The 22,962-nt window shown below is 37.0% G+C and overlaps 1 protein-coding gene across 4 annotated transcripts in view; it reads left to right on the top strand.

Annotated features, from left to right (window-relative positions):
• FRY (FRY microtubule binding protein) overlaps nt 1-22,962 on the top strand; it is a 216,267-nt gene that overhangs the window by 19,014 nt on the left and 174,291 nt on the right. For all 4 annotated transcript variants that reach the window (XM_079298273.1, XM_079298274.1, XM_079298275.1 and 1 more), the window contains one exon: nt 8,277-8,453. The gene's annotated coding sequence lies outside the window, so the exon portion shown is untranslated. Of the gene's footprint in view, nt 1-8,276; nt 8,454-22,962 lie in introns of those variants that run through there.

The following is a 22,962-nucleotide window of genomic DNA, read 5'->3' as shown; positions in this document are numbered from 1 at the left end:
ATATTCCATAGAACTTAGATTTTTTACTATACCTTTTTTTCCCATAGTTGCTAAGACCAATAAATGAATTCTGTATATGTTACCATCTGTGATTTGCATACAGGAGAGCATTATCACAGAAGTTGCATGCATTTGTTAATATTTGTTTCCATTATTTCTTTATAACTGGGTTGGTTTGGTTTGGTTAGGGTTATTTTTAGAAAAGCAGATAGTACTGAGTATTGCAAATGAGTATTTGCAAGTTTTTCCAAGTTTGCAGGATATTCTCAAGTTTCTCTCTCAAAATTTGGAACTGTATCATGTAGTTTCCCCACCTTTTTATGATAAAGTGGTAGACATTTATCAGAGGCTTCACTATCAGAAACTAACAGGTCTGGATCTTCCCAGCATGGTGAAGAGAAACATGTGAAGGACTCACTATTAATACTTTTGAGAGAAGGTTGTTTAGTGAAGATGCATGTTCATCTAATTTTGTTGGTGTAAGTTTTGAGTAAAATATTGTCTGCTTTATTCTGAAGCAGTTTGCTGGCAGCATGATTAATAGTGGTTTATTGTACTACCAAAAAAAGCAATACTGATTGCAAATATAAAAGGCATCCTTACAGATACTTTCTGAATAATTTAGTTTTCCTAAATGAAGTAATTTTAAAAATAATTTTACAACTAAATGCCTCTTTCTAATTTATCTGTTGTTCTGGAAATCTTTATGATTCTGATTCTTGATTTCATTTTTGAGATTGCCATCTGCATGACATCTAGAAAGTGCACTCACTGAAAGAATTATTCAGAGCACTGGTATCATGAAGTCACCTGGAGTTTGTTTTTGTTTCTTTTTTTGTCTCTTTTTTGGCTTTAAGTATTTTAATAAGTAAGTGGGCTGTAAACTGATTGGTATTACAACTAAAAGTGACTTATGCTATCTTTGTTAGTCTTTCTTAGTTATTCACTCTGAAGGAGTGTACTTTAAGTGTAAAGACATGACAGACGAATAAGTCAATTCTAAGGGGGAGGCTTTGTTTGGTTGTTATTTATATTTATTATTCAATTTATTATTATACTCTTCTGTATCTAAAATGCTAAAGATTACTTGAGATGGAAAAAGCAAAAAGTAATGCTGTACTAAAGAATTTACCTATTAGACAAAAGGAAATTTAACCTAAAGAGATGGGTAATTTTAGGACATGAAGTAAAAGTACTGGCTGAAGTGGGTGTTTTGTTTCTTTTCTTAAACTACTTAGCTGCTGACAAAATATTTGCAGATCATTAAAGGGTCTCTGTAATATAGGTTTCTGTTCTACACTTTTTGGTACCTATCTTTCAAGTTGTTCTTCATGCTTGTGCCTCCATGTAAAGCTGAAAAAGTTCAGGTCTTAATCTTGTTCAGGATGTTCTACAGACAGTGTAATAGTTTCATCCAGAGTTTATTTACTGAGAGTTGCATGACCTATTGTCTGGGTCACTGAAGTTGCTTCCATATCTGATTAATCAAAACAGAGTAGGGAGGAAGTTCAGAAAAAGGGAAGTTATTAAATGAAATGCCATTTTAGAGATTAATTGAATTAAAACTAGCAAGACAAAAGTAGTAGTTCCTATCTGAATACTATTGCTGTCAGCCACATCAAAGAAGACTAGCAAAATAAAGATCAGATTTTTGTCTTCAATTAAAAATCTGAGATTTTTAATAAGGGGATTATTTTACATATTTTTATTCAAATGCACCTTCACTCTTGCTGTAGTCACCAAACCAACACCTGATGCACCATTAGAGATGCTTGCAGTAGGAAGCCTTTTAGTCATGGGTAGAAAATTCCTTACTTTTTGAGCAATTAAGTGCTTTCTTTTTATTGCTTTGAGTCCCAATGAGGCCACAGGTAATGTGATAATTTTCACCAGAAGGAAATCAGTCTTTATGCTGGAAAATCAGATTCTGTCATCCTACATTCTTTTCTGTCCCACAAGCTCTCTTGTGTTGGCTGTGCTCAAGTTTACCCAATGAAAGTTAATGTGAAATAGAAAGAGGGTTGGGTTGTTTTGGTTTTTGTTCTTTTGTTTGGGTTTTTTTTTGGTGGTTTGTTTAATCCTCTACCATAGATGATAAGACCCTTTCAGAATACTGTCTGTTTTGGTCCTATTCACTTCTGAACTCCTTGACAAATGCAAGTCTTTCAAGACTGACAGGCAGTTTTGAGGTGATATGTATCTAGAACTGCTGGGTTTTGAAATGTTCTCTTATGAAATACTTGTGAGAGTTTAAAACTAGAATGGGATGGCATTTATTGATGCTAACATTATAAGTATTTATCAATGTGGAGCTCTCCAGAGAGCTGGCTTGGAGCTGTCAGTGACCACAGTGGGGGACAATAATTCAGGTACTGTCACACTGCTGGCAATCAAGGTTGATCCCAGCTTATTTTTTATCACTCTATCTTCTTTTGTATTAGGGAATTAAGTAAATATATTTGGGACCACAGAATGCTTTGTAGCAAGCTGCCTTTGTTAATAGCACTCAGGTCATACAGTGTATCAGTAAGGTGAGTGTTCTGTCATTAATTAGGTAAATGCTAAAGAAGCACGTCATCTTAGGTGTGATTGGTAAGAAACAATCTGCCAGGTTGAGCTCTAGAGACTGTAATAACACACCAGGGAGTAGTGCCTTCCTGCTGGTATGCTCATCAATCTGTTCCACAGCATGAATGATGCATCTCAACTCTTCATTTCATGCATTTACTAAATGAGTAGTTCATACTAAATAAGCATTTACTTACTGAGCTCCTGGTGTGGCATTGCGGTCCATGGGTTGGGCAAGTGCATCCCTGCTGCTCAGAAGATGTGCATCTCCCCTCTGCATTAAGTACTTTAAAAATATGAACTATATAACTTCTATATGAACACAAGTGGTCAACATCCCCAGCTAAGCTTGTTGTCTCTGTGGTACATAATCAGTTCCTGGCCAAAGAGAGAAAGAAATTGAATTTGTGGAGAGCGGGAAAATCATTAACTGGAACAATTTTTTATGAACACAGAAGTGATATTATTTAGTGTACCCAAATAGTTTGGAGTAGTTTTGTGGAGTTTTTAATTTGGGGGTTTTTTTCATATACTACTGCTTGAAGTACTGGTTTTGTTTATTCTTTCACAGAATTCTTAATTACAAATTTTCAAAATAATGCATTTTATCCCGTAATAATGCCTATTGCTAACCAGCACAAATTTAGTAAATTACTAGTTAATTTTATTCCTAAAATTAACAGTATCTTTAGTGTTTGCCTTCCTTTTTTTTTTTTTTTCTTTTTTTTTTTTTTAATTTAACATCTTGATGCAAAGATACTAGTACTAAACGTTTCTCTGTAAGCATTCAACATATTCAGCTATCTACCCAGGAACGGAACATTTTTTACAGGATTTTATTGTAAGTGAAGATTTTTTCAGCATCCAGTGGAAAAGGAAGATTGATGCAAGCATAGCAAAGTATTTACATGATCTTTTGCAGGGATTGACATGTTCTCTGCTTGAATTATTTCTCTGAAGAATCATTTTCATATTATGATCTCAGAACTAATTACCACTCTGAGTGAGAAATATTTTAGCTGCTTTTGATTCATTCTTCTATGTTGTTTGTTGCCTTCTTTTATTAGAAAGTTACATTTCTCATGAGGAAAAGTGGCATTTCCCCTTGCACATCCCATTCCTGTCTCTTTTTTCTCCCCTCCTTTAGTTGCAAAATGTGACTGGTGCAGTTGCTGTTTTGGACCCCTCCCTTGGAGTTGCTAAGCAGAGGAATGTGGTTGCATAAGTAACCTGTTGCTGAACAGGATACTGCAGCCCTAATCAGCCCATTCATAACAGCCAAGACCTAAAGGGAATAACTCCTACCATTTACTGTTTGGATCCAGACCTTTTAAACATGGAAAAAATAAGTGTTTAATTTGTTTTAAAATAACAAAACAGATAAAGGAATCTACCAGGAGAAACTAGTTTAAAGCAAGAATATGAATGTCTGAAATGAACTGTCAGAATGGTGACTCCTGAAAATGGGAAATGCAAGTGCTCTATTGGGTTTTGGGGTTTTTTTTGTTTTGAGGTTTGGGGATGTGGACTCAGTTTGGGTCCACCTCTGGCTTTTTGGACTAGTTAGTGACCTCAAATGAACTCCTTAGATATTGTGACGTAGTTTCTAGCTTGTTCTGTGCAATAAATATTTGACTCTAATAATTCAGATCTTGACATTCCAAATCAAGCTGATTTCTCCATCCCAGCCAAGTGGTATAATACAAATTACCCAAAGTAGAAGCATGTGTGTAAATATTTGAAATAGAGTAGTAATGCTTTCTGACAAATAGTGCCACAGATTTGTTTGGTAAAAAGTTTGTATGCATTTCTGCATGTTCTGGAGATTGTTATCAAATGGATCATTGTTTATTAGCACCATCCTAAAGTTGATAAACATTGAAATATTAGGAGATAATCATGTGAAGCTGTTTGTGGGAAAGAAGAGAAGCAGAGAGCAGAGCCTGGAAGGGTGGTGAGACAGTGGATATGAATTTCAGCTGAGCAGACAGGATGCTGTGAAAACAAAACTAAGGAGATACAAAACTGTAGAGAGGTTAAAGGTGCAAAGCTAAGAGGCAGTGAGAGGAGCAGGTTTGCAACAGCTGATGACATTTTTGAGAATAAATTTTCCCTTGTTAAGATCAGCAAAGAAAAGCTCTTTTGTTGTTTTTTTTGGGTTCTGGCCAGTGCTGGCTTGGCCACAGCAGATAAAGTAGTCAGTTACTCAACTGGTGGAAGCCGACAGGGGACTCTGTAAGATCTACTTGTGTCCTGCCTCCCCTTTGCCTGTGGCTCTTCAGTGGTGGTTCAGGGGCTGTGGGATGTGCAGGCTGCAGGTGTTTGCCCCTTGCTGCCCAGCCAGGCATAGGCTGCTTTCCCTGTTCTCACACCCTGAGGGGCCAGAAAGGACCAGGCAGCCCTGATAACCACGCTGGGTGTTTTTTCTCAGAAGCAGCTCTTGCCACACATACCTCCCCCAGCACCATGGGAGCACACCCACCTCTCCATCTCAGCCCTCCTGCTTCCTCCTTCCTCTTCCTCTCTGCTCCCCAGTGCAACTTGACATCTGTCTTTGCAAAGCTTTGAGCCGGCTTTGCAAACAGCTGCCAGGCTCGCTGGGCTAAGGGCCCTTGCTTCTGGAAATTACACCATCTGGCTGTGCACAGGGTAGGGAGTTTATATTTAGATCACCTTGTGTCTGGCATCTGGATTTTATTCTGGTTGGTCTCATCAAGCATTTTCTTTTGTGGATGGTATTCTGCATAATATATGCGTTGTTATTTCTCAGTAGCCACAGTGAAAAATGTTCCATGAAAAGAGTTGTTCATTCTGTAGAGCTGGTGTTTCTATTGGTGAGATCTGCATGCAAATTGCCATTTATTATTTTATTATTTTATTTCTTGTCAGAAATATCAGATACAGACAGGGCTTGTAAAGAACGAATTGCCCTTGAAATTAGATCGATTATAAATATCTGCAAAGATGGGCTAACACATGACAGAACCAGCAATACTGAGTAATCTGATATTGAACTATGTTGTGGTATACAGCTGAAGATTTTATGTATAGGACTGGGTTGCACAGTAGGTTTCTGTTTGCTTTTTGTGTGTTTTTTTCTGTAAAGGAATCTCTGCCATAGCTGCAGGATCCAACGACTGACTTTATTAATGGAGTGTACAAAGTACCATGCTGCCTGAAGGCCAACAGAGGGTGCTGGAGTGATGCAGCTCTTACCTTCACTCATTTTTATTGGTTTCTGGAGAACAAGGTGCATTTTGACAAACTGCTTATTTGGGATATCTTACTGTACAGCTATGAAGTTTCTGCATTTTTTGGTAGATTTAATGTCATAATTTTGATACTTCTAAAGATTATTGCATGTTATGAAGATTATTTCAGGAATGCACATTTAGCAATAATATTTACAAAACCAATGTGTACATACTTAGGGGATTTTAAATTTTTATTTGCTGCTAAAAAGACACAAATATAAAATCTTTTTTGGAAGAAAATGTTGGGCACAGTGGGAGTATCAATTATTTCTGTGACTTGTGTACATGTAGTATTGCATATATATTATATAATGAGGCTGATGTAGCAGACCACAGATCTATGAAAGTCATGGTTTGGTGTGAATAATACCTGGGTAGAAATAGCATACTTACAATGGAATTGTTCAAGGAGGATGAATAAAAAGTTAGCTAACATATGAAATATCATTGTGCAACACTTCACAGTTCAGTTTGTAGAGGTGACTGTGCCCTTTGTATACTGGACTGAAAAGGTGATGTGTCTGCAAAGGGTTGTAATATTTGGCTTGAGAGTGCTTCTTTCAGGTTGTCCCTGTTCTTTGAAGTTATGTCCATGAAAGGCAGTAATTACACTGTATTACACAGAGTATGGGATGGAAAGCTCTTCCTCCCTCTCTTCCTCACCATCCTCCATCCTCAGAGCACAGAATAATGGCTTCAGGTAACCAGAGACTGAAAAATCCAATTGTCACAGGGATATGCAAAAGTGGGTGATTACTTCTAACAGGCAGTGTTTCCTTACTGCACAGATGTGATATATGAGGCCTAAATCTGCTCTCTTGTACTGATGATGATAACCTAAAGTATTCCATGTGATTTGGATTTCCTTTCATGATTTTAAAACTTGATAACCCATTTTCGTCCAAAAATCTTGCATGTCTCTGACATCATCTCACAGGCTTTAGCAGACTTATCAGCAGGGAGGTGAAAATAGGGTGGTTTCAGTAACCTGTCAGATCTACTGTCTGTCATTTCTTGTATTACAAAACCAAAAAGCATCTAAACAATGGAGCCTTATCTTTAAAATGCATCTGGAGTATAACACAGAAAAAAAATCCAAATCTGCAGAAATTTTAAAGGAGCAGATCTGAGCTGTGACTGCCCTGTGTTTCTGAGTGACTTTATTCAGATGCCACAGTTTGATATTCTTAACATTTAGGAAACCTGATAAACATGATAGAAGATAATTATTCAGACTTAGAGTAGTGCTGCTTTAAGTGTGGACAGAGGTACTATTGTATTTTTATACACATCAGCTTCAAAGGGCTATCCAGAAGGATAAAGGCATTGAAAAGAGAAATCAAGATGTATAACCCCTTTAATAATGCATGCTGAAGTGGCAAGGGTGGTTCCTTTGTCAGGGGAAGGGTGGGGAGAGGAGACAGGCTGTAAAACACCCCCTTATGAGATAGGTGACTACTCAGTATCATTTGTTAATGTCAGCTCAGGAGATCTTTTAATTATATGCTCTGTCAAACTTTTAATGGGGCTGAACAAGTCGAGGGGGAGATGGACTGTCCTGTTTGCTGCCGTGGATCTGGAGTATTCAGGTGGAGATACACTGTCTGAGGCTGTTCTGACAGCACTGTGGCTGCCCAGAGAAGTGTCTCTGTGCTTGGAGGTATTCAGTGCTTTCATTGGACAAGACCCTGGTAACTGCACTTCAAGTTGGCAAACAAGGTGTCTTATGCATGTCACAGATCTACACAGCATCATCGCTCTTTGAGCTCACAGAGAATATTCAAACTGCCTTCACAGTTACAAGACACAGCTTGGATTTGGTAATTCTGCATTATGGGCCTCTGGGCACAGCCATCATGGGATGGTGCTCTCCCTCCAAAGTGTGGGATCTGCATCTGCTGCCAGTGATTTTGCAGGTGGTAGTCTCAGCTTCAGAGCCTTTAGGCAGCCAGATGCCAATTTCTACACAAAAAAGGAATATAATGTTTCCTGTTCTAATAGGGACCTTGCAGTTGTACCCAAATAGATAGAAAAGCACATTCCTACTTTCAGTACTTTTTTTTTTTCTCCCATAGGCATCATTCTGTTTAAGGAATTACAGTTTTGCTGTTGCTTATAGATTCTGACCAGAAATCTACCTCAAAAAAGTCTAGTTTAAAGTCTAGTTCATAGTTCATATTGCCAGTGAAAAGCCAAATAGTAATTTTTAAAAAATATGACATCTGTATATAATTTTTTCTCGCTTGTTTTATGTCTCTATCCAAGAACATGAACTGGTAAGAAAGCATGCAATAATTCTTTTAACAGCATCTGTTATGAAATGTTTGGTAGATAAATACAAATTTTAACATCGTGTTTTAAGACATAGATTTCTTTTAAACCTTTTGTTTAATCTGGGAGCAGTAATATATCACATTGTCCAGGTGACTGAGGGTTGGCTGTTATTTTTCCTAGGTAGTTGTGATGGCTCACAAAGCAAAACAGTGATCTCCAGGAAGAAAGCAAGATAGCATCCAGACTGCTTGCAGTTAACCCATCTCTGCCTGAACTAGGAAACCATTTATGAATAGTATGTTGCAGAATTAACACATTAAGATAGATCACTGCTGGAAACTGTTGCTTCAGGAAAAGGTAAGACTTGGCATTAATTATCCAGTCATTATGGATTTACATGAGATTTTTCTGGTAAGACTGATAATAAATTGTAGGTATTAATACATTTCTTTATTGAATAGATTTGGTAACTATTCTAAAATTTTTAGTAAGTAGTTAAAAGTATTTTGCATAGGTGTGAAGAATATAAAACGCGCAGATTGGAATTTGGAAGCTCTCGTCTATGTGATTCTTACTGAAAAAATTGTGAGCATGAATTTAAATATTTGGCGATGAGAAGTTTTAGGTTTTTATGGTCTGACTTTAAACATGAGTTGCAAAGCTATATTAAGACCATCACATGTGACATGAGACTGTGCATACTTTACTACGGATGTTTGTGGATTCTTTGTCTTAATGTTGTTGAAAGCTGCCAAGCCATTACCAGGAGCTGAAGAAACCTTTGGCTTTTAACTAATCTGATACAGTGCAAGTGTTTAGTTAAAGCCTTCCTGGAGCTGAAATTCCTTATAGCAAAGAGTTGGCTGTATTTGGTTTTGTAAATGCTGATACGTTGCTGGAAAACAGATGAGCAAGCATACTGCAAGTGTACTAATTAAAGGATATAAAATAGCTGCAATTGCTGCCATGCATTTATATATCAAGGAGCCAGGGGAAAAATATACAGCAACATGAGTGCATCAGTGTCCTCTTGAACAAAACAAAGCCTTTCTTTTCCTACTAGAAAGAAGGTTGTATTGGTTTTAAACTACTGTTACGCTGTCATAAAAATAAGATTTATTGGAGACAATTAATTTTGCCATATAATAAGCTATAAGCCACATTAGATTATACTGTTAGCAGAATTTCTCCGGGGGTGCTGGCTTTTATAGTGCTCCCAATTCTACTCCAAAGGGGAGTGAAATATTTTCTTCTGCATTTAAAGAGCAATACTATAAAGACTCTTGACAGGGTCACAGCCTTTTCAGTCCAATTGTTATGTTATTGTCTTTGTTGATTGCTTAAATACAGATATTTCTGTTTCAGCTTTCCTAGATTTTTGAGGGGTGGTTTTAAGTACATTGGGACAATTATTATAAAGCCATTTATAATTCATTCGGTGCTTATTTTATTTTATTGTAGTGTGGTTTTTATCCAAGACAGTGCAGATCAAAACAAGTAAAAGGATACATTTATGCTGTAGAGCGCAGAGATCTGTAAATGTGTGCTATGTATTCTGGACCCTTATGATCCCTGTGAAGATGGTGATTTTCATTGCCTAGAGATAAGCTGTTGTGTACACCAGAGATGTGTATCTTACAGCTGACATCAAAAAAACTCCACTTGGTCGAGTCTGGGAGTTCACTTTGGCTTGAGGTGGGGCTCTAGGACACATCTTCACAGCAGCATGTCCAGTTTCAACCTGGTGCATGGTTGGAACAAGAGGAAATTGCCATGACAGTCACTGGAGGGTGTGAGGGCGACCTTGCACCCTTGCTCTTGCAGAGCAGTGCAGCCCCAGGAGTACAGAGCACAATCCCCACTGCTCCAGACACGAGGCTGAGCACGAACCATTGCACCACGTGAGCCAGGAGGGAATGAGAACCTGACCACTCTGGTCTGGAAAAGTACAACTGCTGGAATAACAGGCTGGTGAGCTGGGAAAGGCAGGAGCTGTTTCCTAGACTACCTTGCAACTGTAATAGGAAATATTAGATGTGATCACTTTGGGGTTAGTTTACCTGTTCTACTCTGCCTTCAAAGAACTGGTTATACTAGTGCTTCTCCTTCATGGAGCAGTTTGAGAAGATACACTCTCTCAGCAGTTAGACTAATGGCTTCTGAGTGGAAATGGTATCTCATGGCAGCAGGCTTCCCACTCCAATGAATAGAAATTTGGCATATTAGCAGGTGTCTTGTAAGCATCCTTAAACTCAGAGATGGAACTGTGTGAATATGCAAACGTATTTGTGCGCTTTTATTTTCTAAAGGGAGATAAGACCAAATGGCATAATGAGCTATTGTGAAATTTCTTCTACAGTTTAGGAAAACTCCAAGGGAACTGGAGGACTGATTTAGTTCCATTTAACTAGAGCTGTGGGGTTTTTTTAATCACACTGGTTGCATGTCAGAAAAATTAGCAGTACTGAAGTCTGATGAATGTGTGACCTATTATCTTCTCACAGATCTCTCAGATTTTGGAGGATGACAGTGCTGGCCTTGACAAGAGATTGCTAGAGAGAGAGGAGATCATATCTGTTGCTGCTCATAAATGCAACTGCCTTATTTTCCTTTATTTATTTTAATGTTTCACTGTAAATTTATATTATTTGCTTAATTTCATCTGATGATATTATAATAGTGCATTTGTCCAGCTGTAGATTTAAGTCAATTAGTTCTGTGCCTTTGGCTTTTAGAAATAACAAATGAAGGCTCTGTATTTAGACCCAGCAAGGCATGTGACAAGCTATCTGGCAGTAATCTAGGAATGCAATTGATCGTGTTTAATTATGCACTTTGTTTACTAGGCTAGAGTTTTATAATTTTGCAAGGTGGAGACCTCATAGGACATCACAGTTCCACTATTTTAGCTTTTTAATACTTTAGCTTTGTTTATCAGGGTTTGAAAAACTTCATAATTTTTTCACTCAGTTAATTGTGAAGCCTGTTACCTAGGAAGTTCCTAATTTTTACTTAAGTTTGATAGCAAGCATCGGTCTACTGAGTGTCAAAGAAAAGTGCAGATCCCAGCAGCTGTAGGTTCAGGAAGTTGTTTCTCCATTTTGATTTTCCTTCTTGGAAGGCCTGGCTCTGTGGAAGATCCAGTTCTCTAACTGCCTAAACAATGTACATCTATATATAGATTATAGTACTTCACAAACTGGAGAATTACATACTTAAACAGGTCTGACTGATACAGGAAAATAAATGAGAGCTGAGTATACAAGAATTGGGATGGAACACAAATATAGCAGCAGTTCAAAAAATAAAGCAAGGAAAAAAAGTCCCAGAAGAGCTAAAAATAGACTTGTTTTGTTATTTTTAGGAATTCCTGCTGGTTGCATAGAAATCACTGAACTTAAAAGGTCATGCTACCATTGCTCAGTACCTTGCAAGCATTCATTTTAATCTAGTGCAGAGATCCAAATGAAGACTGACACTTGGAATTTGAGGGAGGCAATATAATTTTTTCCTAATTAAATATATCAGTGTTCTAGCTTGAAACCTGTTCTGGGAAGGAGATCAGCATCATGCATCATGTTGAAGCCAACAGTACTGATACTGACGTGAATCAGATGATATTTTAGAGCTGATATGCATTATTTAATATTGCCTAAGAGTGGATTTTGGTTTTCTTTTCATGTTAAGGAACTGTAATAGTTCAGGAAAGGAGTTTCTCAATAATAATTCCAGAAGAATTCTTAAGAATCTTTGTAGCTATAAGATGTGTGAGTGCTTAACTAATTTGGTTTTTGCTTTAGCTTTTTGGTTTCTTAAAAATGGGGGTGGGTAGGGAGGGGAATAAATAAAAGAAAATATTTTTCTTGAAGAGTGTGCCTGACATGGAAGATATCACAAAATAGGCAGCAATTCTTACTGCAACAGCAAATACTAAATAAAAAAACCAACCAAACAAACAAAAAACACCCCAAAAAAACCCAAAAAATCCCCACAAGATGAACAACAAAATCACAGACAGTATGCTGTTATTTCCAAAGTAAATATTTTACCAAATAGGTTTGTGATACAAGGAACAAGATGTGCAAGGAACAGGATGTGATACGTATCCAGTACAACATTTTAAACACATTTTAAACATCCTGGCTTTTCCCTGGGTTATATTTAGATAAGGCTTAAATGGTTTCACTCAATGTTGTTTTGCTTTGATTAAAACAGACAACATTTTACCCATGTAGGTGGCTTATTTGAGAGCTTTTTTAAGTATAAGCAATTTTTTCTCATGCATATAGTAGAATTAGAAAAAGACTTTCATCCTCCATTTCCCCCTACAGAGAGATGAGCTAAAAAGTCCAAAGGTGCAGAAATACCACTTTTACTTTCAGTGCTGATGTGCTATTTTGGAATATGTGCTGACCTACTTTCTGTGTTTCCAGCAAGCAAGCTGAAAATTCTAGCTTAGGCTGCAGACTTGGATTTATTTTTTCGGTGTATTTTTGTACATACTTTAACACAGATATGCACACACACACATTGGCTAATGTGGGGGTTGATGTACAATAGCAAATCAAGATTGCCAATTTTGGTACAATTTCAAACCACTTGCAGCAGAAATGTGCTGCTAGACACCTTCCTTAAGAGGATTTGGCAGGGAGATATTTTCAATCTAGTTGTGCCATTATTTAGAGTTACATTGTAAGATAGATAAGTTTTCAGTTCCCAATTTCAAATAAATTTGATACCTAAACAGAATCATCCAAAATTGCAGTGAAAAATACTGTAAGAATTTCATTATTATATTTTTTACTGTTTCTTCAGTATTTTCTTAGACACTGGGAGATAAAGCCCTTTTGAATCATTTGCTTTCACTCCATGCATCTCTTTATACAGCACTCTAACCATCAAAGAAAGTTCAACCCATTAGTTTGCCATTCCCAATTAAAATAATGATACATAAAGCTTTGGAATTGTATGAACAAATTAGGAGAAAATAAGTAATGAGAGATGAAGCCCTGCTCCATCCACTGCTTAGGACAGAAAAAATTTATCAGTTTTGGCAACTGTGCTCACTTCTGAGCATTCCCCAGCAGAGTAGCTCTGCTGGTGGAAGAAAAATGTTTTTAGTGTATTGTACTTCACTCACAATTACTGTAATGCAGAAAGTCCTGGTGTTGGGGTCCTCTCATCTAACCTGTGTGAGAATTCAAAGGGTAAGCATCTGAAAGTCTCAGTAAAAGACTGCAGTTAAGGGGAAAATACAATTTCCCTTCTCCTCGGGTAGAGGAGATGAATTCTGCCTCTGTCTCTCTGTTAACTCTCTGTTAACTACAGATGGTGTTTAGATTTTGGCAGCTTAATCTTTGTGTGCAGCTAGGTGTGGGAAATGCAGTCTCTTTTCTTTATATATACCACAGAGTCCTGATGTTCTTCAGGGAAAGGCCAGACAGTGTAAATGAGGCCTCAGAATTCATGAGTGGTAGATCTGAATCTTTCTATGACTGACAGGCATCTTAACTTCTCTGGAAAACATTATGGCCTCCTTAAGCTAGCTGTGGATGTGTTGTATTTTTCTAAGACATTTGAATTGTTACTTCTCTTCTTTACATTTATGTTGTATAACTTAAAGACTATATACAGTACTTTTAAAAACCTATCTCTCAAATCTTCACTTAGGGTTGATAATTGAGATGAGTTTTAGCTCTACATGAGTTAAGAATTCTGCAATTTAAAAGCTTTTTCATATATTTTTTTAAGCATTTGGATGATGTAAAATTTTCGCTTGGTAAGTATCCTCAGCAGTTCTATTATTTTGCAGGGTGTCTAAAATTGGTAAGATATTAGTTAATAATCAAGTTAAATCAGTACTACAGCCTGATAGTCATATGTGAATTGCCTACATGCTCATGGTAGAACAAAGCAAGTTCTTAATGCTGTTACATGGAAGGTAACTGGCATAGATGGTTGCAAATAGAAAACTGTTCAGGTTAGTAATTTGAAGGAAAGCCAAGAGGCAATTTTAGAAGCTTCTTCAGCTGGGCTGAAGTGTGATGCTACAGTATGGTGGTACCAAAATATTGTTTCCAGTGCCTTAATATTTCCACTTAACAAAGAGGCATACATAAGGGAGAGAGTTCAAAAAAGAAGCCTGTGGAATTTTTTAAGGTCCGTGGGGAAAAAAAAAAGAAAAAACTTTTATGTTGTGAGGCTTCAAGAGTTCAGTTGTACAGATTTATAGAACAGAATTTTGCACAATAACTTGATCATCATTCACAAATTCTTGTATCTTAAAAAGCCACCTCCAAGCAAGAAATTTGTCAGCCTTATGAATAAAGGCACTGAATGTTGAAGCTGAATTAGCTTCATACAAACCAAATTTTTCTCAAAAGAAGGAAGTATTAATATTGAGATAGATGAGTTGTCATATCTTCTGCCAAAGAAGAAGGAATAATCCAAAAGCTAATTTTACCCTTGCCACTATTCAGTATAGTTAGTGGTGAGGCAAAGGTTATTCTCAGCCCTAAACTGATGGCTCTATCCATGGGCTGGTAACAGGTATGGGAGAATAGGCTCTCAGGATGAAATCAGGCTTTGTGATTTAATTCATATGAGTCCCCAGTACTTTACAAAAAGCCTGTCCTTAGCTAGCAGGAAAAAACTCTGCAGCCTTCTGTATGCAGTTGGTTAGACCCTAATTTACATTCATCTCTTGGGTTTTGTGTTCCTGTGCTCTATTCTTCCCCATACAAGATGTGTCCTGCTTGTTAGACTAGAGAAACATGTCTGGAAATCTCATTTCTGCTGAAGTGTGATCTGAGCTTCACCCATTTCTCCATGTGCTTCCAATCTGTGTAAGCACCAAGGGAATCTCAGCTTATTTAGGTCCCCTTGGACCTCTTACTATTTTTCACCCTCTCCAGAATTATTTGTTACATTTGCACACTGTGCTGAAAGAGCCGTTTTCCTAATACTTGCTGTTTGGAGCCAAGACTTGTAAAGATAGTCCCCAAATAATTCTCTCCACCTAAGAAAGATAGAAATTATACTACACCAGCAGTGCAAAGTGCCATGAGTAGGTCTGACCCTTGCTCTGGTACTTTTTCACTCTCATACCTGTAATATGTTCTCAATGCAGAGTCAGCTAAATTTATATTGCTAACGTGACAGTAGTGCATAACTACAGAAAGGAGAGTGACTCCTAACACAAACTGATTGAAGGGCTTACTTTACTGATATATATCTCCCTGAAAAGAATTTGTTTCTACAGTATTGCAACTATTTATTGGATGTTGGCATAATTGTAGAAGGCTTCAAGAATGTGTTTGCCTGTTCTAGAGAATGGTAACCACTTTCCAGAGATAAGCCAAATTGTGGAGTTCTCTTGAAACTGATCTGAAGTGTCAGGAAATTATTGTTTATCCCAGCTATGTTTGATTATCTTTGAATCTGGATTAATTTCAGGATTGTCATCCCAAATCTAAAAGCCCTTAAATAGTTAGCCAGCAGTCCAGCTGAAAAATGTATTGCTTCTCAATATTTGGTCATCCATCTTCACTTCAGGGTTATAAAGCCTGGAGCTGAACTTGGAAGTATGAAGATGGTGGTGTTTCATGCACCTCCCTGGACAGTGGAATCAATTACTGGAAAAGTTCAGTGGGAGTCTCACTAAGTTTTGGGAGCATTTCAGGGTTTATCTCTCTTGGCAAGCTTTTTTTCTCTCTAGCTAAGCTCTTAACTTTGAGTGAAATAAATTCCCTGTTTCTGGAGCCCTGTATAAAGATAGCAGTAGAAGACATTAAGGAGTGAAGGGTGTTTCCTTTTCTTGACAGCACTTATACTAGCATGGATTAAATGTTCACAGTCAGTGGGCAAACAGTTGTCTCAAAGTTTGTACTTGCTGCAGTGAGTGTCTGACTTGAACTAGGTTATTGCAGAGTTTCATTTTACACTAATGCTGTGTTTTTCTCTGTTGTTTTCATTCATGTTACTACTCAAAATAGGGTTGTGTTGTCTTAGTTTAAAATTCAGCAGTTGCACAGCTGACATTCAGAAAAATAACTCTCCTTTTCTATTGTGTTGCAAGAGTGATCTTTGTTTCTGATTCCCATGGCATACAACAGCATGTGTGTACATATATATATTTGTGTATTTGGTGTTTATTTGGGAAGCCTTGGGCCACTGCAGCACTTTGAGCAGCACAGCCCCTAAGGGAGCATCTGTTCAGCACATGATCTCTCTTATCATTTTGACTGTATTTAGGGGGCTTGTGAAGAGGACACAACTACTCACTTCTGCTAACACTGTTTTGAATGCAAGCATTATTATTTTTGCAAATTGTCAAATTAGTCTAAATTGTAGTTATCTCAGGCCTGTACAGAGTCACAAATAATCCCATCCAAATTCTAAAATGTTTTTCTAATTTTTTCTTTTTCTGTTTGTATTAATTGTAACTGTGTCCACTGGGTCTTAATATGAATGTTAATGGAAAAATTGAATAATCAGTGTACATATATAAGATACTAGACATGTTAAATATCTATATATTTATATATATAATGCACAGGCACACTGCCTTAAATCTAGCATTGTCATACAGACTATATAAATTGTGTCATATTTATGGCAGGATAATAGAATGTGATTTTTTTCCAGTCCTGTCTAGGAATAATGTTTCAGGCATGATTTGGAAGCCATTTTGTCATGCAGCTGATTCTTCAAGAAGTCAGAGGAAAATAATCAGTAAAATTGGGTGTTTTAATGTCATTGTTTAAAATGCTCTTTAACTAGTTAGGTTCTCAAACATCTCTAGTAAAAAAAAGGGGATGAAAGAGTATCTGAAAATATTTCTGACTTCAAGTAAATCTGTGCAGCATCTCTTACTCTTCACATTTTGTGTATTTTCCTCTCTTTTTCAGTCTTTAAGCAGTTGGAATTTTTCAGTTACCATAAGTTATCCCCCTTGCTTTGGGGAGCAGGCCCTGCTTGTGCTTGCCAAGCAGAGCTCACTGTTGCTCTGTGGCAATGCTGTTATTTGCCGTTGGCCACTGCTTCCTGTGGTTTGGACACCCTGAGTTTCCTCACATCCTTTCCATTTCCCCATCCTTCTCACATACAGACTGGTTGTCATTTTTTCTCTCCTAAGTATGATGGGTGTAAGTGGGGGGAAGTTTACATTTGCTATTCAGGTAGTTGTTCCTTTCCATGCTTTTTCTCTTTCTGTGACACTGTAAGAGAAATTCCAGTCTGCTTCTGAATCCACATTTATGAAGTAGCGTAGAGAAACTTTTCCTCAGCCATTCTCATTTTGCCCAGGAAATAGGCAGACAGGAGAAGGAAAAGGGGAGAAGAGAGGGAGTAAGCTGGTGCATAAAAAATGCTTATATTATAGCTGACATAACCTACTGTATTGCAGTGTCAGGTGCAACAAGAGGTCCTCATTAATACTGTTCAAATGCAAAATAAGTGCTTATAAGAAAAGTACTGAAGCTTAATATTGTACAATTAAAGGGACAAATGTTCAGCTGGGGGATATTTGTTTCTGTAACTGGAGGTTTTAAAGATAATTTCCACATCCTGCTTTATGATGCTGGAGCAGTGTCACAGAGATTCTTGTATACTGCTGACTCCTGTAGCAAAAGGTGAAACTCAGGTTGGGGTTGTGCATCAGTCAGACATTTAGAGTTGTTTGGGATGCATTCTGGTGTTTCTAGAGCTCTGGCCTTAGGTGGAGTGCCTTCATTTTCATATTGATTGCTCTTGCACTTGAGAGGTGATCATCTCTAAGAAGTGCTTTAAAGTTCCATACATGGTGATTTTTTTTTTTTGCACTATATCTGTAACACTTTTTTTTTTTTTTTTTTTTTTTACAGAAGCTGAAATGCTGTTATAATCTCGCACATATGTGCTAACAAAATTTATTTTATGTAGAATACTGAACTCTCAGAAGTCGTTTTAAATAGAGAATGGTCTCTGAAATCTGTAACCTTCATATGCATAGTTTGCTCACAGGATTCATTTTCAACATAGAAGGCAAGAGGAAAACCATCTGCCATGTTTATTCAGGACTAATACAGAGTAAAATTCCCTCAGAGCTGCAGGTCTTTCTCTTACCCACTGTATCCAGAGCATAGCCTTAATGTCCCAGGTTGCAGTGGAATAATACCAAGCATGATTTTGTGGTTGCAAGTGTTACCATTGTGCAGATTCTGGTGAGTTCCACCTATTCCATCTTGCTCTTTGGAAGATGTCCAGCCACTTCCACTTGGGCAAAGCCACGTGTGCTGACAGCTCTGAGCCATCTGCAAGGAGCCCTGGCAGCTAGCTGGGTGCTTGTGCTGTGCCTCTTCACTCTACCCTGCCAGAAAATGCCTGTTTCCTGGGTTTGCACTGCTTCTCTGCTGGAGAAGGATTGACTTTTGAGTCCTCATGAACATAAGGCTGCGACAGTAGTCGCAGTAATGGGAGCATAAGCGTGAAGTGAAATTATTACAAATGGAAATTTGCATATGAATTGTTCTGCCTATGAAATGCTGTGATTTTAATCAGTTTCTGTTCTAATAGGGGACATGCACATTATAGATCAAACAGTAAAGGACTAATAGTATCTTAGAATCAGATTACAGCTTTAGCTGTATATTTTTTTTGTTGTTGGCAGACAAGAAGATGACTTCAAATTAAAGGTGCTTATCATCTTTCAGCTGAAGGACAATGCATTTTAAATACATGGTCAAATCTCTTCCCAATATTTATCTTTTAAAACCAACATTCCAGCAGAGAAAGCAACTCTGTAAAAGCTCTGTTCTTTTCTTCATGTTTTATCTGTTAGTATTTGATAATTTGAAGAATCATCTTGGCTGAAAGCCTACTTCTTTTTTCTGTGAGTATAATTCAATGTTATCTACCACAAGTTAAAACCATAAATATAGTGCATGATATGATGAACATCTAATACTCCTGTTTAGCTCCTCAAAGGTCAGGTGTAGCCTGGCAACTAAGTCCTATTTGCACAATTCTATGCCCAGTGTTTGCTACAGGGTAGAAATTAATGTGAACCTGAAGTGATCTCTTTGCTTTCTTTAAGACTGTGACCGTGACTGATTATTTGCTGACCTTTTCCTCTTATACTCACTTCTGAGAAATGATACTTGACTGAAGAGAGATTTTTTGGATGCTAAAGCTGTTCTAGTCCAGACTCTGCTTCTAACAGCATTAAACTGGAAGAAATAGGTTAATTGAAGCAGGGAATGTCAGATGTTCACTTCCTATGGATTAAGACAACCAGGATATTCCAGAAAATTAAACAAATATATTTTGAGCAACAGTTGGAGGATTTGAACTGCTGTATATTTTCCTCGCTACTTATTTTTGATACTTTGTTTTCTCTCCCTTTGTTGTTTAGCTTTTCTATTTGAAATGCAAAGTAAAAGGAGTTAGAGACTTCATGGCACAGATAACTTTTGAGGTCTGTGACTCTTCTGCTATGTACAGGGTGTTAGACTGGGGTAATAAATGTTTATGGGGAATAAAAGAACGAGATTGGTTTGCTAAATTGGTGTGTACTTTTAAAGTCTCCTCAGCAAGTAGGTACCCAGGACTATTCAGCTTCATTGGTAACAACTTAATTTTTTAAAATATCTGACACCTGTAAAATGCACTCAAATTAATCAAGTAGCATGAGTATTGCCTTTATAACCTGATTTTTACAAATATTTTAAAGGGTAATACTTGACATTTTCTAACCTGACACAGTCACTAAAAGAAACAATTCAAATATCCCTGTCCTGGATGCTTGCATTTTTTGTCCTTTGTGGTAGCATGACTACAAATAAACAAAAGGTAACCTAGGTTTGTGCCATAGTTTGCTGTGCAGCATCACAAAATGGGTGGTAATGCAACAATGGGGGGAAGCTCCACAGGCCACAGGCAAGAAGGATGAGGTTTGGTTGATTCAACTGTGCTGGTTTAAAATGTTAGTAAAGCTCAAACTTTGCCTTCATGCCTTTGCAGTTCCTCCAACATAGATGGCTTAGAGGCCTCTCCTCCCTTGAGGTACCATTCTGTTCTGGTGTGGTGGGAAGTGCCATGAATCCCTGTGATTACTGATACAGAAGTTACTTTACCAAAGCAGACAGGAACTCATTGCAGAGTTGGTTTTCCTTTTCCATAGTACAGATTTTCTGAGTCAGCCTGCACAAGGTGACACACTGAGAGCACTTTTTCTAAAAGCCTTTTCTTGCTTCTGCTCTTGGTAAGCCCAAATATTTCCTCAGCTGAAAAGGCAGCTCTAATGCAGTCATAATAACTGCTGGCTTACTGCACATAAAATATATCAGGGTTTGCTGCTGTACTATTTTTTAAAAGCTAATGATAATTTCCTCTGTGAGAATTTTTTTAATTACTTTTTGGAACAGGCTGATTTTGTAACTTCCAGTCTGTATTTCTGTAGTACAAAGTACCATCCAAACAGAAATCAAACATCAGTTACCTTCAGCACTTACCAAACTTCAGTCAAAATAATTAGTAATAGAAACTGCAGACACTGCAACTGGGTGATTTGCTGGAGACAAGGGGTGACATGTTCTGACTTACCCTTTGACTCTAATGGACAAACCAAATGGTTATTATACTCACCTTTTAAAATCATAAGGAAGTACTGAACTGCACCAAACCTATCAGCGAAATCTGAAGCCTTATCAACCTTTCCCAGCCTGAAAATGTAGCCAAATTATGGTTCCTGGTATTTGTTTTTCATAATTTGATCACCTTCATGATTCAGTTCTGAATGTTAACACAGTGGTTACTTTCTTGTAGTAATCTCTTCTGAAGGATCTTGTATAAACCTTTGACAAGATGAATAATAAATACTATAAATATAAATATACTAAAAAACCACTAAAATAACACTTAGGCATATCATTCTCAGCAACTTTTAGACACCACTAGAATTCTCAGTTTCTGTTTTACCAGTGCATATTCCTTTGCTTTATGTACTCAGGATTTTCAGTTTTCAAAACAAGTATTTGCCTTTTTTGATTTTCAGTTCTGAATGCATTTTCAGGAATGTGTTCTAGAGCAGATGCAATAAAAGGGAATTTGAAAGCCTCTCAGGATTAAACTATTTTTAGATTCCATATACTCTGACTGGATCAGGGGTTTGTGTCCCTGGCAGATTTTCCCCATCTGAAGGAGTATGACCACTACACAAATTTGAGTGTCCCAGCAGCAATTTCTCCAATTGGAAATGTACCACTTGGCATGAATATTCATTGGGCCAGAGAAGGTAAGATTGTATGGTGCAGCAATTGTATCACTCAGTGAGAACATGGGACACTCAATTTCAAGTCACTCTTCTAATGAATATTTAATTATTTATGTGTCAGAGTTTTTTAACCAGGAAAAGTTCAGAGCTGTTTTCATAATATCCTGTAGCCTGGAGCTTAGATCACTTACTGAAGATGATTAAATTTTATTTAAAGCTCCTTCAAATTTCAGTTTATAACTCCTCAAAAGTTAATTCCTGTATTTTTTATTTCTCAGTCCTCACACCTGGTTCAAATATATTTATTTGCTCAGATTTAAGCATTTTCTGTTGTTTTGAAAAGCATTTGATGAATTTACTTTGGTTTAGTTGGGCTGGTTCAACCAAAGCTGAAAAAACAAATGGAGTTGGAAGAGAAGGGGAAGCAAGGAAAACTTCTTGGACCTATTTTCTTGTGCGTTTTTTAATTAACTGGGAAAAACAGGATGAGATCCAGAGATGATATAGGTTTGAAGGACATTAAATATTTTGGTCTTGAATTATGAAGACCAGAGAGTAGAGAAATTTGTAACTGAGCAAAAGACACACAATTCCCTTTGGTTATAACCTAATTCTCACAACCTAACCTCTTTTGGACTCCAGTGGAATTTTCAAAAGCTTACTTCCACATGTAAAAAGAGCTGATGATCCCTAGAATACTCAGCAAGATCAGAAATAGTCCATTTTCTATCTACACTTAATGTTCATTTGGTTTAAATGATCAGTTTGTTCTGAATGCAGGGTATGATTTCTGAGTTCAGTGTATTTAAGATTGGATCATTCAATTCATAATTTCAACTTTCAGACCAATGCAATATAATTGCCAGAGAAACAAGACAGAATCTAACTGATTATTTGTGTCCTTCAGCATTTCTATCACAATAAAATACTTTAAAAGCTATGCATTTCATATATATATATATATATATAATACTTTATATATGTGTGTATATATATATACATACATAACATACACATATATAAAATTTCCCCTCTTCCCTTCCAAAGACATGTAGATGAACCATTTACTTTTTTTCAGCCATAAAATTACAAAAGATTGCGATGAGCTTCTCACAAAAACTGTATTTGGAACAGCCAACCTTGTGATCATTGTACCAATCTTACAGTGTATCCTATTTTTAGGAAAGTAATTAAAACATTTGTTGTTTAATTGTTTTTTTAAAATTAAGGAAATCAAATTCTATCTTCATGTGTTAAAAACACTTTTCCTTAGGTATCCACAGTTGAAACATTATTTACTCTCCCTTTGAAAAACCACTCTGCTTCTTCACTTTGCCATATTAAATGCTGCTTTTTTAACAGAAAAATGCATGTAGTCAGAAGATCTGCTAGTTTAATTTACTAATTCATTTTGCCTCATTTATGGTAGAATTCAATAAGAAAATTAGCTAGTTCATAGAAAATATTTTAATTTGTCTTCTTTCTGAATATTTGAGATAGGAAGATCAGATCCTTGGGGGGCTCAAAAGATTTCATTGGGATAACTGGAACAAAACAAGAAAAGTACCTGGAGTTTTATTTAATGGAGAATTTACAGACCATCTTTGTCATACA

Source organism: Erithacus rubecula, assembly GCF_903797595.1.
Source record: "Erithacus rubecula genome assembly, chromosome: 1".
NCBI lineage: Eukaryota > Metazoa > Chordata > Aves > Passeriformes > Muscicapidae > Erithacus > Erithacus rubecula.
The sequence above is the reverse complement of the archived record's forward strand: the minus strand, read 5'-3'. Positions and strand labels throughout refer to the sequence as shown.